The 15,092-nt window shown below is 43.7% G+C and overlaps 1 protein-coding gene across 2 annotated transcripts in view; it reads left to right on the forward strand.

Moving 5' to 3' along the window:
* The window catches only part of LRP8 (LDL receptor related protein 8), a 170,856-nt gene that overhangs the window by 89,959 nt on the left and 65,805 nt on the right, over positions 1-15,092 (forward strand). The window lies entirely within an intron of this gene.

Consider the following 15,092-nt stretch of genomic DNA (forward strand, 5'->3'; position numbering starts at 1 on the left):
TCCTGGCTGTAAAGTGTTTGGGACTTTGCAGTGAAAAATATTCAGAAAAATGAAATTATAAAATACTACTGTATGTTACACAGCTTTAATGGGGGCTGCAGCTTTTGGTGTTTCCCACCCCTCCTGTGTTCTCAGGTTTCAGTCTCTGGGCTTGTCACACATCTAAAATTCTTAGTTCTGTTGCCTGTGTCCTTACAGTTACTCTTGCTGAAGCTATTTGCTGATGTAATTTTTCAGGGCAGTAACATAAGTATTGCTGTGCTCAGTTTATCAGCATTTTTTCAAAACAATTTGTACATCCAGAGCATTTCTTTAAATGAAACTGAGTTTTAAAGATGCCTCACACATCAGTGCCAAAGGCAAAAGAAGGTATATTTCTTTCTCTTTTTTTCTTCTTTTTCTTTTTTTTTTTTTTTTTTTTTTTAATGCAGCTGTTGGCAATAAAGAAATTGCAATGCACAGCTCCAGGGTTGTTTATAACCGGTGTCTCTTGGCACCCAAAGCTGCCTGGCTTTCTTACATGTAAAGTTTGCCCCAACATCAGGCCTAATTTATAGTTGATATCCAGGACAAGGAGAAGTCAAAGAAAAAGTGATGTTTCCTAGGCAATGAGAAGCCCTTGCCTGGCACTCATGAATTACAAGGCTGAACTTTTAAATGTGTCTCTCCTCCTCCTTTTGCTCGGTTTTGTTGCTGCCTGCAGTAACATTTTTCCTGACTATAGCACCATTGACTCCTGTGATAGTTTAATAGTTTCTGCTGTTTACACAGTTGTCAGTGAAATTGTTGTGATTTAAATTTGCATGCAGAGTTGGTAAGTGCTCAGAGTGGATGGTGCTACCCCAAAGGTAATTTGTATTCTGGGTGCTGGAGTTGTCCTGGTAACACTTAGGTGACTGGAAACCATTTGCAGAGGGGAAGTTTAATTCTGATATTGCTCACCAATCCCAGTCCTGGGGATCCAATCCAGGTTGGGTGATGTTTGGTAGTGACAAAACTTTCCAACTTTACCTTGTGGCCAGGGCCTTCATAGGGTCTTACCTGTGCTGCTGAAGGCTTTAGAGGAACACATGAAAATTATTCCTCTACTTGTACCTTCATTTCTGACAGACTGAGCTGGAGGATGCTGTTCCTTCTGCTGGAGGCTGAATTCTTATCTCTGAAACTCAGTTTTCGGTTCTGATGCTACTTTTGGATTTCTGGAGGGTACTGATTAACAGGGGCTACAGGTCATGTGTTGCACTACCAGTATCTGTGATGTAACAGACTTAAAAGATAAAAAAGTTAATTAAAAAACCCAGCCTATTGCTTTAAAATTGTACACACAGATTAATGTTTTTCATGTATGTTAATGCTGGGGACCCAGAAAATTACTGGAGTATGGCAAGTTTAGCATTCCATACTCTAGTAGCCAGGCATTTACAGACTTCTGTTTTGAATGGTCTGAAGTCATATTGCTAATTTTTTTATTGCTGAAAGGTGTCTGGTATTTCATTCTGGCTGCCCTGGAGAGAAAGAAGTGGTATTTTTATCACCTACAGGGACCCAGTAGAGAAAAGCAGGAAAGCATAATAAAACAGTCATCTGAGAGAGATTTTCATGGTCACTATCTCCTATAAATCCATTCATAGCTCTTCTTATGAAAATGACAGTGACAAAAGCCTTAATCAGGAGACAAATGTTGATACAATGTCCTGAGTTTCTGGGGTTTTTTTGCGGCAAAAAATATATCTTCTGTACTACATTTAAATCTGGGCTTAAATAATACCAGTGCATTACTGCAATACATCTTGGTGAAAGAGGCTTTTAGAGCTAATCTGAATTGGAGTAGCTGCAGTGACTTCAGAGCAGACAAGCAATTTCTCACACCAGCTGAGGGCATGGTGCACATTGGGTATTTGGAATTACAGACTGAAATCTGCAGAGCTGCTTCTACATTGGGCAAGGAATGCTTTCTCCACTTCTTGCTTTCCATCCTTTTGTGAATGAACCACAGGAGAATAAAGCCAAAATCCACTTTTGTATTGCTGGAAGAAAGATTGGCTTTGGTCATGACTTATTTTAATAGTCTTCTCCTTTTTATATTTCTGGATGGTTTCCATAGGTTTTACATAGATTAATCATTGGCCTCATGGAAAAAAAGTAAGAAACCAAATGGGGGGGGGGGGAAGTAATAATCATTGGGATAATTATGTCTATGGATGTCTTTGGCTTATGGTACTTGATCTTTCAGCAGTGTTCATGTGGGACTCCATAAGCAGTAAAAAGTTCACAGTTCCATAAAAATTTATGTTCCCTTTAGTCTCGTAAAACACAAGCAATCACAGAATAGTTTGGGTTGAAAAGAGACCTTTAAAGGTCATCTAGTTCAACCCCCTGCCATGGGCAAGGATGTCTTCAAGCAGATTAGGTTGCTCAGATTCCTGTCCAACCTGACTTTGAATGTTTGCAGGGATGGGGCATTCACCACCTCTCTGGGCAACCTGTACCAGTGTTTTGCAATGATGTAAAAATATATCTTCTTTATATCCTTCTCTATTCCTTATATCTTATATACTATGCAGAAATTTCTTAATTTTTAGACTGGTATCTAAGTGCACACTCCTTTGGATGCAGCCCAAGACAGGTTTGGTTTCTGGGCTGTGAGTGCACATCTTCAGGTCGTGTCTGGCCCCACATCCACCAGCACCCCCAAATCCTTGACAGGGCTGCTCTCAGTCCTTCTCAAATACCTTTGGGAATCAGTTCAAAGACATACTTCATTATGCTTGTCAGTCATACTTGGTAAGGTTATGTTTTAAGATGCTTTTTTCTTGCAGAGTCATGGGAATTGCTGATGAGTGTGATTGCTTAATAATGGAGTAAAAGGAAAAACTCCTTCTGAAAGCAGAGAAATTTGTCTGCAGCTGGTGCTGTGGTACAGTGACACAGGGATTGCTTATTAAACTACACCTTCTCTGGGTTTGCTTTGGGATCATGTCCCCACAGAGCACTAACGGATGGAATGCTGCATGGGGCCGAAGGCAGGATGCGCCATCCACATGGCTTTGTTGCATTTGGCTGGAAGGGGCTTGGTTTCTTAAATCAGGGCAAAACTCAATTCATCAACATCTCCTTGCACAAAGGGGGAGGGCTGTTTGTGTTTAAACTCAGCAGGCAAATTGGTTTCTCTTTGTCTTGGCCTTCCTGTGCTATTGCCTTGCTACTCCTCCATCTCCAGTGAGACTCACAGGTCCTTTGTTGCCTCCTGCCCATTTCCATGGCAGCCGATCCCGGCGTGGCAGCCCAGGCCAAACAGCCCCGCGTGGATGAGCCCAGTGTGGGAGCAGGGGAGGGCAGGAGCAAGAATGGAGCCTGTCACTAGGACTGGCTGTACGTAATTGCATAAATTCCATCAAGTGCATCCCATGGTTTCAAGCCCCTGGAAGCTGTAAATAATGTGTTTTAATTAATGGGTTGCCAGGAGCTTTAAAGGAAATCAGATTGGACCGAGGGCTGCAGAATTCGGCAGCTGTGGTGGCTGGAGCATACGAGCACTTTGACTAACTGCTGGTTGTTCATTTCATTTTAATTAAACGGCTTGCAGAGCTGAAAGCTCCTGCCATCCTCACCTGGGTGCTGTTGAAATCCATGATGTGTGGAGCTGGGGAACTGGGCAAAACTGGTTGACAATAGCAGGGGAGAGACTTTGTCTGAAGACAGTGGAGGGTTGTTAACTTCAAAGCCATGCAAACCACAGCACTTCCTGAATTGCATTTCTTTGTGTGATCCTTGTGGTTTGGATTTTAGGTTTTCTGTGTGTGCAGTGTGATTGGTGGTGACCAGGAAGCCTCTCATTTCCATCCTGTGTTAGCCAAGCTTTTGGGCTGGCAGTGAGAAAGGAGCAGTTGCTCTTTGCAGACGTGTCAAATCCTGCGGAATGACGTGTGCTGTACGTGTGATTCATGTAGCATTTGGTAACACACTGAGCTGCAGAAATGAGCAGAATGAGCAGGGTAAGGGCCACTGAAGGGGAGTTCTTAATGCCTTTTCCTGTCGGTGTCTCCCAGCACAACCAGGGTTAGGGACTGACTGTCTCTGCCTCGTTTTCTCTCAGTGTGCTCTGAGGTCGTTAATGGTGCTACCCTGTGGCATGGGGATGTGGTGGAGAGGAGGTGTCAAAGATGGAGCTGTGCTGGTAGAAGTGGGAGCACAGGGGTACCTCAGATGGATAGATAAAAGGGGATTGTCAGTCCCTGGTGGGGTCCAGCTTTACCAACAATCTGCCTGCTGCTTCACCGACCTCGGATCACAGCAACTGGAGAGTAAGGGGAAATGTGCCCACTAAAAATGTTGACATGGTTCCACCATCTGCTTCTACTGTATTAACTTTCCTGACTAATTGCATGTGTGATGCTGTGCCACATGGTAGCTTTGTTCTTTACATCAAAAGACAAAGCTGCTTTGTGTTTCCTGTGGACCTTTGAACCACATTTGCCATTGAAGGCCTTGTCAGTGTGACATAGTCGCTGTTGATGTCTTCTCGCCTTGATGATGAGAGGGCTCCAAATAAGTGATCTTGGTCATACTTGTTAATAGGTTAAAGGCTATGGTTTCATGCATCATAATTTCCATGTTGTGCCTATTCAGTTCCCATCCCCAGGGTACAAGTATTTAATATTGCAATGCACAAAAGCATTTGACATCACATGGTGATGGGTGAAGAGGTTTGTGCTTGAATGGGGAGCTGCGTGACCGATACCCAACTCTTAACCTGAGCACTTGCCTTAGTGCAGTGCAGGAGCCCCTCTGCTCGTGCTTGCTGGCAGAATATTAACAGACATTTGTTTGGCGCTGTTCCGCCGCAACAGACTTGGATCAGAGGATGAACCTGCTGTTCAGTCTGAAACGATGCTGCCTTTGGAGACACGCTTGAAAATGCTTTTGTGTGTGATCCCTCCCAATTCCCAGGGCTCTGATTCACTGGTCTTAAAAAGCAAGATTCTGGCCAATTAGTCGTTGGATACAATGAACGTCGTCTTTATAGAGCCATAGAAAAGGTGTCTTCACAGGTGCATGCACAGGGACATCTGTGGCACTGGTCTGTCTAAAGATCATTAACAGCCAGACTCTAATTTATTTTTTTTACTATCTTGAACATTCCCAATTGTTTCTGCCCAGTTAATTCACTTTAAGTTCTTCTACTATAGCTATTGGTATGATATAAGAAAGCTTTCAGTAGTGTTTGTTACGGCATAAGGAGTTTCTGTGTGTATTTTTTGGTTTTGTGGCATTCCAATTGTTACTTTCCATTTTCCATTTCTGTTTTTGGTGTTTGAAGGATACATACTTCAGGACTAGGGGAACTTTCTAAAATAACTCTAGGAAAAATTTTTACTTCAAAAGTGCCATCATTTTGTTAGTAACTAAGTAAATGGGAAAAGGGAATGAAGCAGAAAACACTAGATTTAAGTCTTTAGAAAAATCCCAGTTCCTTTTATTGTTACTGACTCTTCATTCTTCCAAGACACTACAGTGGGTATTTTAATTGTAATATTTTAGCCTCCCAGAAGGTAAACCATGGTACATGGGGTTTTTTGTTAAATGTAGAGAGCATTTCTTGCATGTTTTACCCTCAACTTATTGATTAAAGTAGGACCAGAAGAAAAAGATCAAACATCGATCCAACGTTAAGCAACTGGACCATGTATAAATTGACATAAAATGCTATGCTGCTTCTAATAAAAAATGCATAAATGCAGCAGAACCAAGCAAAATAACAGCTTCATTCCCCCTGAAGTCAGCTGCCAGACAGAATGCTCAGGTGTGTTGTTGCCCATGTAATTCCCTAATTGAGAGCACAAACCCTCATTGCCTTTCCCTACTGTCCACCCACATGGATTTGTGCATTGAACCAGCAATATCTCCTCAGGCATCCCAGGTCTGTTACACTTCTTGTATCCCCTCTCTCTATTTCCTACCCACACAAGGCATCATTTTCCACTGCATGGATTGAGTCTTCAAATCTCTGATTTAGACCGTTCATCCTGACTCTTGACAAGCCTTTGCTTTTTTTATTTTTTCCCTTTTTTTTTTGGTTTTCCTAGGAATTGGAAGCTTTGCACTGGCTTCTCTTGGGTTTCCACCATGTCCTTAGATCTGGATCATTTACATGACAGGTCAGAGATACTTGTGCTGCTAGTCATTGCCACATTTTTGGAAACACACAAAGCTCGTGCATAGGAATGTCCTGCACGTGTGTTTTACTGTGCTTACAAACACAGAGAGCTGGCAGGTGTAAATATCAGGTTACTGTTTTCCCACACAGTTGTGAGGAGCAGTATGCAGCCTGGACCCAGGCCAAGTTCTGCAAAACAGGGTTTACATGGTGTTTGTTTCTCTCGCTGCTTTTAAGGCTGATTTGCAGAGGAAGTGACTTTGCCTGCAGTTCTGGCACCCCCAGTGTGTAATAGTGCTGCTCTGCTCTCAGTGGCAAAGGTGCCTGCTGAAATTGCTGCTGCTTCCCCGCAGATGTTTTGTGCTCTCACAGCCCGTGTCAGCTGAGCGAGCTGAGCCACAGAGCTCACCCAGCTGTGGCAGGGCAGACCCTACAGAGCAGTGACCAATGTGCAGCCAGGGGCTGGGGCTTGCCAGAAATGCCTGATGCTGATTTGCACCCCAGATCACACGGCTGCAGTGAAAGTGTGACAGGGAGTTCATCGTACCTGGCTCTGTGCAGGGTTTAGGGCCCCTGGGTTTATCTCCTGCGTGCAAACTTGGTGTGAAATTCTGCTGGAGGTGCCGTGCCTTTAGTGCACTTTAACCTCACAGTGTGTACACTAAATTCAGGCAACAAGAACTTAAATGCTGTGTCCAAGCTGTGAAAGGTAAATTGTGCGCCTGTGGACTCCAGTGTTGTAATGTTGTAATGTGACAGCATGAGCCAGGTAAGAAAAGGTGGCACATCAGGCTTCAGGGGTATTCTTTACTATTCTCTGCACTGGTCTTGGAGATTTTCCTACCACCATCTATGAAAAAGGAATCATACTTAAAAACATCAAAGAGAGCAGAGAGCAGTGACTGTGTAGGGAGGCCTGCATTTTCCTTACATCTCACTCAGTGAAGGATCTGCATTCACATGTCTTTGTGTCTTTTCTTTGTCTGTGCTCACATGCCTTAGCCTCATTTCTCTAATTTTCTGAATTTTATCCATAAAGTATGTCTGTTCTCTTTCCCTGGTACCTGTCTGATAAGCTATGGGCATATGAGTAGGTGGGAACCAAAATTGCTCCATCAATTCAACCACTTCTGCTTTTCTGTCTTACTGTATTTGCTCTCAGAAATAGCTTTCAATCTGTTTTTTCATTAGGGGTTTGACTCAGGGCACCAGGGACTTTAGTCATTGGGAGCTTTGACTTAGGCTGAGGGTTATAAAACCTGTACTGAAAACAGACATCATAGGGTGTCATAAAAACATCTGAGACCAATTTTGCACAGAGACCACTGAGATCAGTGATTATTCATGGACTTTGGGGATGTTTCATCAGTGTAGAATGTGGCCCCTAGGGTTCAATTCCCAGAAATAGAAGGACAGAATAATATTAAGTGCCTCTTGAGGAATTTGTGGACATCCTTCATTGTGAAATAACATACACGTAGTTGCCACCCCAAGAGCTTCTGTCTTGCAACAATGTCTTGGTTGTTAAAAAAAGGCAAAACAAAACCCAAAGAGACAGACAAAGCTGGCAATTCTGTCAGCAAAAGTCAGTGTGGATGTGCTTCAGTCAAAGAAATATTTAGAAACAAACTGGAAAGTCAGAGCATACCAAATCCTTTGAAAAGGTCATGACTGCAGCAATATGGAGTTCTGGAAGCACGTTCAGCTTCCACAGCAGAGCAATGGCTGCTCTTTTCTGCACAGGGGAAATCTCAACTTGTGTGTAGGATACGGCAACCACAGCATCACATGTGGAGGAGAGACCTGGGCAGGCCCTTGGCTGTGCCACAGCTCTGCTGCACAAGCTCTGGTGTGTCATTTAATGCCTGTGTGTACCTGTAAGGGAGAGCATGACTTGTGCATTTTCCAGTTCTCAGATCTCTTAAGGAGAGCAAGTTTTCTGATAGCCCTTCCATTCAGTGCTACCTGGTATGAGCTTTGTTGTAAGAAAAAATCCATTTACTGAAGGCAAACCTTGTCTGTGCCCTTGGCAGCCTTCTTGCCACTGTTGCTGCTGGATGAGGAAGGGCCTCGGTGAGTTTTTGTCAGTGGCATGTTTTGACACACTGAGTGATGGCTGGCTTTTCACACCTGCTGTGCAGTGTCACACAACAGTGAGGCTGATTGGTAGCATCCAGAGGTGACTGCAGGCTGGCCAGGGCTGTCAGCCTGTTTCTGAGCAAAGCTGCAGTCTATTTCAGAGGCTGGTAGGAAAATCTGTCCCTTCTTCCCCTTCCTCTGCTGAAGGACATGATTTTCCAATTTCCAAATACAGTGAGGGGGAAGATGGTTGGCTTTCTTCTGGGAGTATTTGTTTTTGAAATTACAGAGACTTGAACATTGAGGTGATGCAGGTTCCTGGAGAATAAAAATGAGGAAATTGTCAGAAAACCTGGGTTTGTACAGCTTAAAAAGTGACTTATGATTTATGAGTGTATTTTTAAAAAATGGAGGGAGCAGATGTTGGAGGGAGCCTTGCCTGAAGGAGTGTGGGGCGTGTTCCTCTGAAGGGAGTGAGGCAGCTCTTGAGATTTCTGCCTGGGCTGTTCCCAGCTGCGAAGCTCCCTAGGACAAAGCCCCAGAGCCCCAACTAAGCCTTCAAACTTGCAAGGAGAAGTTGTCCTGAATTGCAAACAAGTATGTTTGACAGACCTCTGATGCCCTCCAAGGAGCATGCCAGTCCAAGTGGACTTTTGTCCTTGATTTCTCCTCTGGGAAGAAGAGAAATCCTGCTCTTCCTATTGGTGAAACATGGTTTGTAGGGACAAGTCATTAGACCAATGTATATATTTGGTAAAAAACAGAGCAACCTTTGAGCATACAGCCCCTTCTAAAAGGCTGAAATGACAACAGCAACCTGAGGACAGGTTGAGGAAAAATATTGTCCAGTTTTATTTGATTTATGTGAGTAAATGTAGGAAGAAGGGCCTGTATTTGTAAGTTAAAGTCCCTTTAATTTCATATATCAGAACAGTATGTTGTTTCAGCATTCTGCTTTCCATAGGTTTCAGTTAGGTTCTGCCATTTCCCTTACATTAAATTCAATATTAAACGTGAAAGCAGATTTAAATAATTCTAAATAGGAGGCTTATACATATTACCATTTTAAATGCTCAAAAGTGGATACCTTTGATACTAATGAAAAATCACAGGTGACATCTCTTTTTCTTCTTTTAATGTCATTGGTTTGATTTGATTGATCTGAGGGGCTTCAGGCTCTGCAGCTGCATGTTTTGGTTACTTGAGCAGCAGCTTCAGGCAGCCCCAGAGCCTCTGACTGGGCTTCTGTCAATGGGGCATTGTTTTCTGGGGCTGTTTCAGGGGGTCTTGGGGAGAAGTTTCTTTAGAATGTGTTTCATGTGGAGTATCAAAGGGACCATGGTCTGTGCCCAAGCACTGGCTCTTTGAGGGGATCTGATTAATCTTGCTTTATAAAAGTAGTTGCCTGCTGAGATGGCAGCGTCAAAAGAAGTGGCCGGATTCAGAGAATGGTTAAATATTCCCTTTCATTACTTCAAGGTGTCCTTAGTTGTATGAAAATTAAAGGACTTGGCGATCCACATCCACTTGGATTTCCTGATATTTCGACTCTGGAATCTTCTGTGTTGCCATTTTATGGCTGCAAACCAGCACATTCCTGGGATTCCCATGCCAAGGATTTGGCAGAGGTGCTGTGAGGGGTCAGGCTCCCAGCACAAGGTGTTTGGAGGCCTGAAGCAGGGAATGCAGCACCTGCTGGGAGCAGGAAACCACTCCAGGGCGGGTTGTCCACGCTCCCTGGGACATTTCCTCCTTTACAAAATCAGCAGCAGCAGCTGGGAGGACTCAGGCTGCAGATGTAAGTTGGGATTTTCAGATCACCTTAAGGACAGCTAAGACATCCTTGGGGTATAAAACCTGATCAAAGGATTGGGGATCAATAGCACAGATTCTTTTTGAAGGGCAGGGATGCTGTCAAAGTCTGTGGTTAAGGCTCAGTCTCCTGCTCCAAGTGTTTTCTGAGTTTGGGAGTATGTATCAAGTTTGTCGTGAGCATAACTTTGAATTAAATTTTTGTTAATTGTTTTCTTCTGTTTCTGGGAATGTCTGTTTGGGAGTGGCATTTGCAGTGTCCTGGTGGCTGTGATTCAGGAGCTGACTGAGGTTCTAAACTGAAAACAACTGTTTGCTGTTGAGTTCTGTGTAGCCCAGAAGCTTTCTCGAGCTGCATCTTGAGCACAGCCCTCGCCTTTCTCTGGGGAGCAGAAAACCCCATGGGCCAAACCAGTGATAGAGCTGGGATATGTTTGGCTCACTCTGAGGCTGGATTGGTGAGGTCCTTAGGAGGTGCAGAGTGGCCCATAATAATGATGTATTTTGTTCTGGGAGGAGCTGCCCCCTGTGCCATTACCCACCAAGGTGCTTGGCACCTCTCAGGGCAGAGTGCTGCTGATGGGCTGTGTTTAAACTCCTCAGCTCCTGCAATGCTGCTTCTCTTCTTCTCATATGGAGCCTTGTCAGGGGCTCTGATAAACCACTGATCAAAGCTGCCACTGAAGTTCCCCAGCATGAAATGAAACCCTGTTTTCTGAATTTCAGTATCTCTGGCCTACCATCATCTCCCCATTTTCATATCCTATTTTATCGCTGCAGAAGGATTGCAGCAAAACTTTCATTGTATGGTTTTTTACTATATTTTGTTACATTTTTACAGCAGCTTGGGTGAAACTGTTTTCTGCTAGAAGACTGAATATTGGCTGCAAATGAGAACAGATACACAGTTTGATGGGAAGTCTGGTGTTGATGGAGAAATTAAAATAGGAGCAGGATCTACGTAAAGGAATGAGGGTAGTGGAACAAATTAAACCAGTTTGCAATGAGTTTAGTGTCTGGGGTTTTTAATCCCTAATTGCCACCTTCCCTCTGCCATAAACCCACCTTGGGATGAGATGCAGAGTCTGACTGGCAGGAGCAGATCAGCCCTGTGGCCACTTTCTGCCCTTATCTCCTTCTCTGGAGCTGTGACTTTGACTGTTCTCTATTCAGCTCCCAGTTTTATGAAACTTGGGATTAAACTTATTTTCCACATCTCTCCCATCTTTTAGAATTGGTGGAGGTTGGCCAAGAGTTACTGAGGGGAGAAAATGGGGAGAGGGCAGGATGTGCAGGGTCTTTGTGGGTTAACACTAAAGGCTGCTCTCACTGGCCTGGTTTTCTGTCTGGATACACAAACCAGAGTTTGAACAAAACCCTTTGTTTAAAAATCCTGTGTTTAGATGTTAGAACTATGTAGGGTTCATTGTCTCACATAGAAACAAACAAACCCTCATTTTAAAGTGTCCTTTACAGGCAAGTTGTAGTAAGAAAATATGCTTTTTTCTGTGCTTTTACATTCCTGCTTCATTGAACTGTTGATAAAAGAGGAAATGTGTTCATTCTGCTTTTCAGCTGTTGGTTTGGGGAAATCAGGAGTAGCAAGAAATGAAACTATTTTAGAGCTGAGTATTGCTTAATATTAAAGATGTGCAAAATAGGAATGAACAAGGTGTGAATTGCAAATTGAATCATGGAGGGCTTGGTGTCTTATAAGCAGTAACTGGAAAGATGTACCTGCCTTGTAAAGCCTCTAAAACTGAGGCAAAATTTAAGTGAGGTTAAATGAAATGACTGAGGGCAGTGGGAGGATGTTGGCTTTTATTAGAAAGAGGAAAAAGAAATTCAAGTCCTCAACTTTTCCATTAGATTCCGGTACCTTGTTCAGGTAAGGGTCAGGGGCTTGATCTTTCAGAAGTAGGTATTTTTGAAAGTTGGAAGTCACATTTGTGTCATCCAGTCCCTGCTCCTAGCCAGTACAAGGCTTGTTCCTTTCAGTGTATATTTATTCCCTCCAGTCTAATTAAACATGTCCCAGTCACTGCTTTTTTATGAAATCACTCAGTAAATGTTCATGTTCTACACTACTTTCCCTGAGTTCTCTGCTTTTAATTCACTGCAGGGATGACCCGTGAATCCTTGCTTGCAGCTCAGGATGAGAGATGTGAGTAATGGAATGGAAAAGGACATTTTGGAAAATGAGGGGCCATGTTGGGTTTGCTGCAGTTTTATTTAAAATTCAGCATGTTAGGGTATTTTTCTGTCACTGCTGGGTAAAATTGAAGCCACCTTTCCCTCTTCCCTTGCCTTTCTTGCTGGGAGGAGAGAAGCAGGAATGGCTGACTTTAACTAAGGGCTCCTTTGGAGAGCTGCCCAAGGCAGGGCTCATTCCCTGTGGGAGCTGAGCCACGGTCACACAGGAGCCGGTGGAGCTGTGACAGATCTGTCCACCTGCACACGTGGGAAAGGAAAAGCAGGAACTGAAGGCAAATGGAGCAGGAGTCCAGAGAGGGGCAGGCAGCCTCTTTGGTGTCCCTGTGCAGCCGAGCAGGGCAGGGGATGAAAGGCTTTGGGAGCCTCTCTCTTCTCCTTCCAGGGATCGTTTGCCCCCCGAGGAGCAGAGGCTCAGGGAGGCTGGGACTGCTCACTCTTGTTTGTTTATGTTCATCTGGAAGAGACGTGAGCAGAGCTGCCTGGGCTGCTTGCAGCAAAGGAAATGGATCTCAGGGGGACAATTAATTTTGCTTGACTATTTCTGAGCCAGGTGAAACTGTAAAATGAACCTGTGTCCTCCCCATTGTCTAAAAGGGATGTATTTATTTATTTTACATTTTAATGCACCACTGGCAATTTATGGTGTGAGTCTGAATGAATTATTGATAGAATGAAGGTGTATAACATGGGAGATTAATAAAAAGGGTTATCAGACTTCAAAAAGAAAAAGGAAGGAAAAAGCAGAGAGCTGATATTTTAATTAACTGCTCCCTGCCTGCATTGTGATCCCAGAGACATGAGGATTGAGCGCCAGAAGGTAAATCTGGTTGGAAATAAAGTCATTCCAGTCTTGTATTAGAGGTGAGAAATGAGACAGTGCTCCAGTATTCTTGCCATTTGAATAATCTGGGTTGCTGTTTGCAACAGAAAGTGGAGTTATTGGAATTGAGACAGTCTGCAGAGCTCTCATCCCATGCTGGAGAGTAATAGTAGTAAAAGATAATTGCAAATAAAAGATAATATTTAAAAGATAAATAACAAAAAGAAAAAAATTAAATAGCCGAAGTAAATATAAGAATCATAGAAAAGGTTTTGAGCTCCCCCTCTCTTGATCCTGTTCCTTGAAGAGATTAGGCAATTTAGATTCAAACAAAAATCAAACACTTTTGTATCCTGCTGATTTTTGTCATGGGACTGTTGGACCTTCAGGAGGGCATGGGGACATGGTGACACTTCTGGACTCAGCCACTGCTGCTGAGTGGTTGTGCCCAGCTTCATTCTGCCAAAGGGAGGGAGCACATTTTAAAAATTAGGTTTCTAATGTCTCCAGTATTACACTGGTCTCTCCTTTCTGGATGGAGCTGTGATAGTTTCATTTGTAGGTGCCACAACCTTCCCCTAAGAGCAGATAGTAACATTTTACCCAGTGAGCTTCCCAGCCAGCAGGAGAGTGCTCTCACTTCAGCTATGCATGGGTATCCTATCAGTGTCAGCATTTCTGGCCATTAAATACGTCAGATTCATTACAACTTGCCTTAAATACCCCAGCAGTGATGTGCAATAGCCAGTTTCACAAGCTTTGGATTTCTGAAAGGAGCTATTCAGGAGAAAGTCTTTTCCCTCTGATAACAGATGTGCAATGTCTTTGGATGATCCTTAGTATGACTGGTGTCTTGTAAAACTCTTGGTTTTTATGGAAATGGTTTTTCTGTCCATATTAGTCCATAATATGTCTGAAGAGAAAATTGAAAATTATCCATTCCCCCCCCCCCACCATTCTCCAGAATCTGGTTCATTTAGCAGCAGAAGGGGAGTAAATGTTATGTTCTCTTTGAAAAGTGCATCCTGAGAGATTGTACAGCTGCTTAGTGTTGCTTTGCAGTGTTTTCCTGCTGGGTGTCTGCTCAGGGAAGCTGCATGTTTTGTGTGCTAGAAAATGAGTGCTTTATTTCAGCCATGGAGGTCTCTCCAGCACCTCACACAGAAATGCTCCATGTTTCCTGTGTGGGCACATGAGTGATATTTAACATGACTCCCTTCCTGACAGCAGCTCATGTAGGAAAACAAGAAAGGAAAGTAAAAGATCAAACCCCAGAGGCTCATTTGTTGTGCTTAATGCTTTGAAAATGTTTGCTGGAAGAAGTATTGATGCAGCAATGTGTGTACACATGACTTGTAAGAGAGAATGGCTTGGCAAGCCCAGGTCTCACTGTGATGAGGGCAGCTAAGCCATGAAATAGGTTGCCCAGGGAGCTTGTGCTGGCTCCATCTTGGGGTTTTTTTCCTACCAGACTGGATAAAGCACAGAACAGCCTGTCTGACCTCAGAGCTGAGCCAGTCTTGAGCAGGAGCTTGGACTTGGTGACCTCCTGAGGTCCTTCATTACCTGAATTTTCCTGTGATCCTATTAGGTTGTGAGCAGCTTTGCAGGGGAAAGAGACAAATCTCCCTGGCAGCACTTCCTGTGTGAGTTGATGGCTACCAAAGGTAGATCCCAGTTAGCCAAAGAGCATTTCACTTCAGTGTGGTGACACTGAGCCCCAGCCCTTGCTCAGGACTCAGCAGAAAAGCCACTGAAGTCACCACTGCTAAAGCAGTGAGTGAGTGGTGTCACATCAACACTGAGGCCTCAGCCTGAAGGGACCCAAGTGAAGTGGAATTTTCTCTTTCTGCCGCAGTGGGAAGATGCTGACTGGAATTGCAGAGCACATGGTGCTGCACCACTGGCACAGAGGAATAGACCAATTAATTGCTTGAGTTCATGTCTTGCATCTTTTTCAAGCCCTAGATTAATGCAAGCAAAGCAAAGAGCGTGGAGTGGTTGACATTT

This window comes from Molothrus aeneus, chromosome 9, assembly GCF_037042795.1.
Source record: "Molothrus aeneus isolate 106 chromosome 9, BPBGC_Maene_1.0, whole genome shotgun sequence".
In the NCBI taxonomy this organism is placed as follows: Eukaryota; Metazoa; Chordata; class Aves; order Passeriformes; family Icteridae; genus Molothrus; species Molothrus aeneus.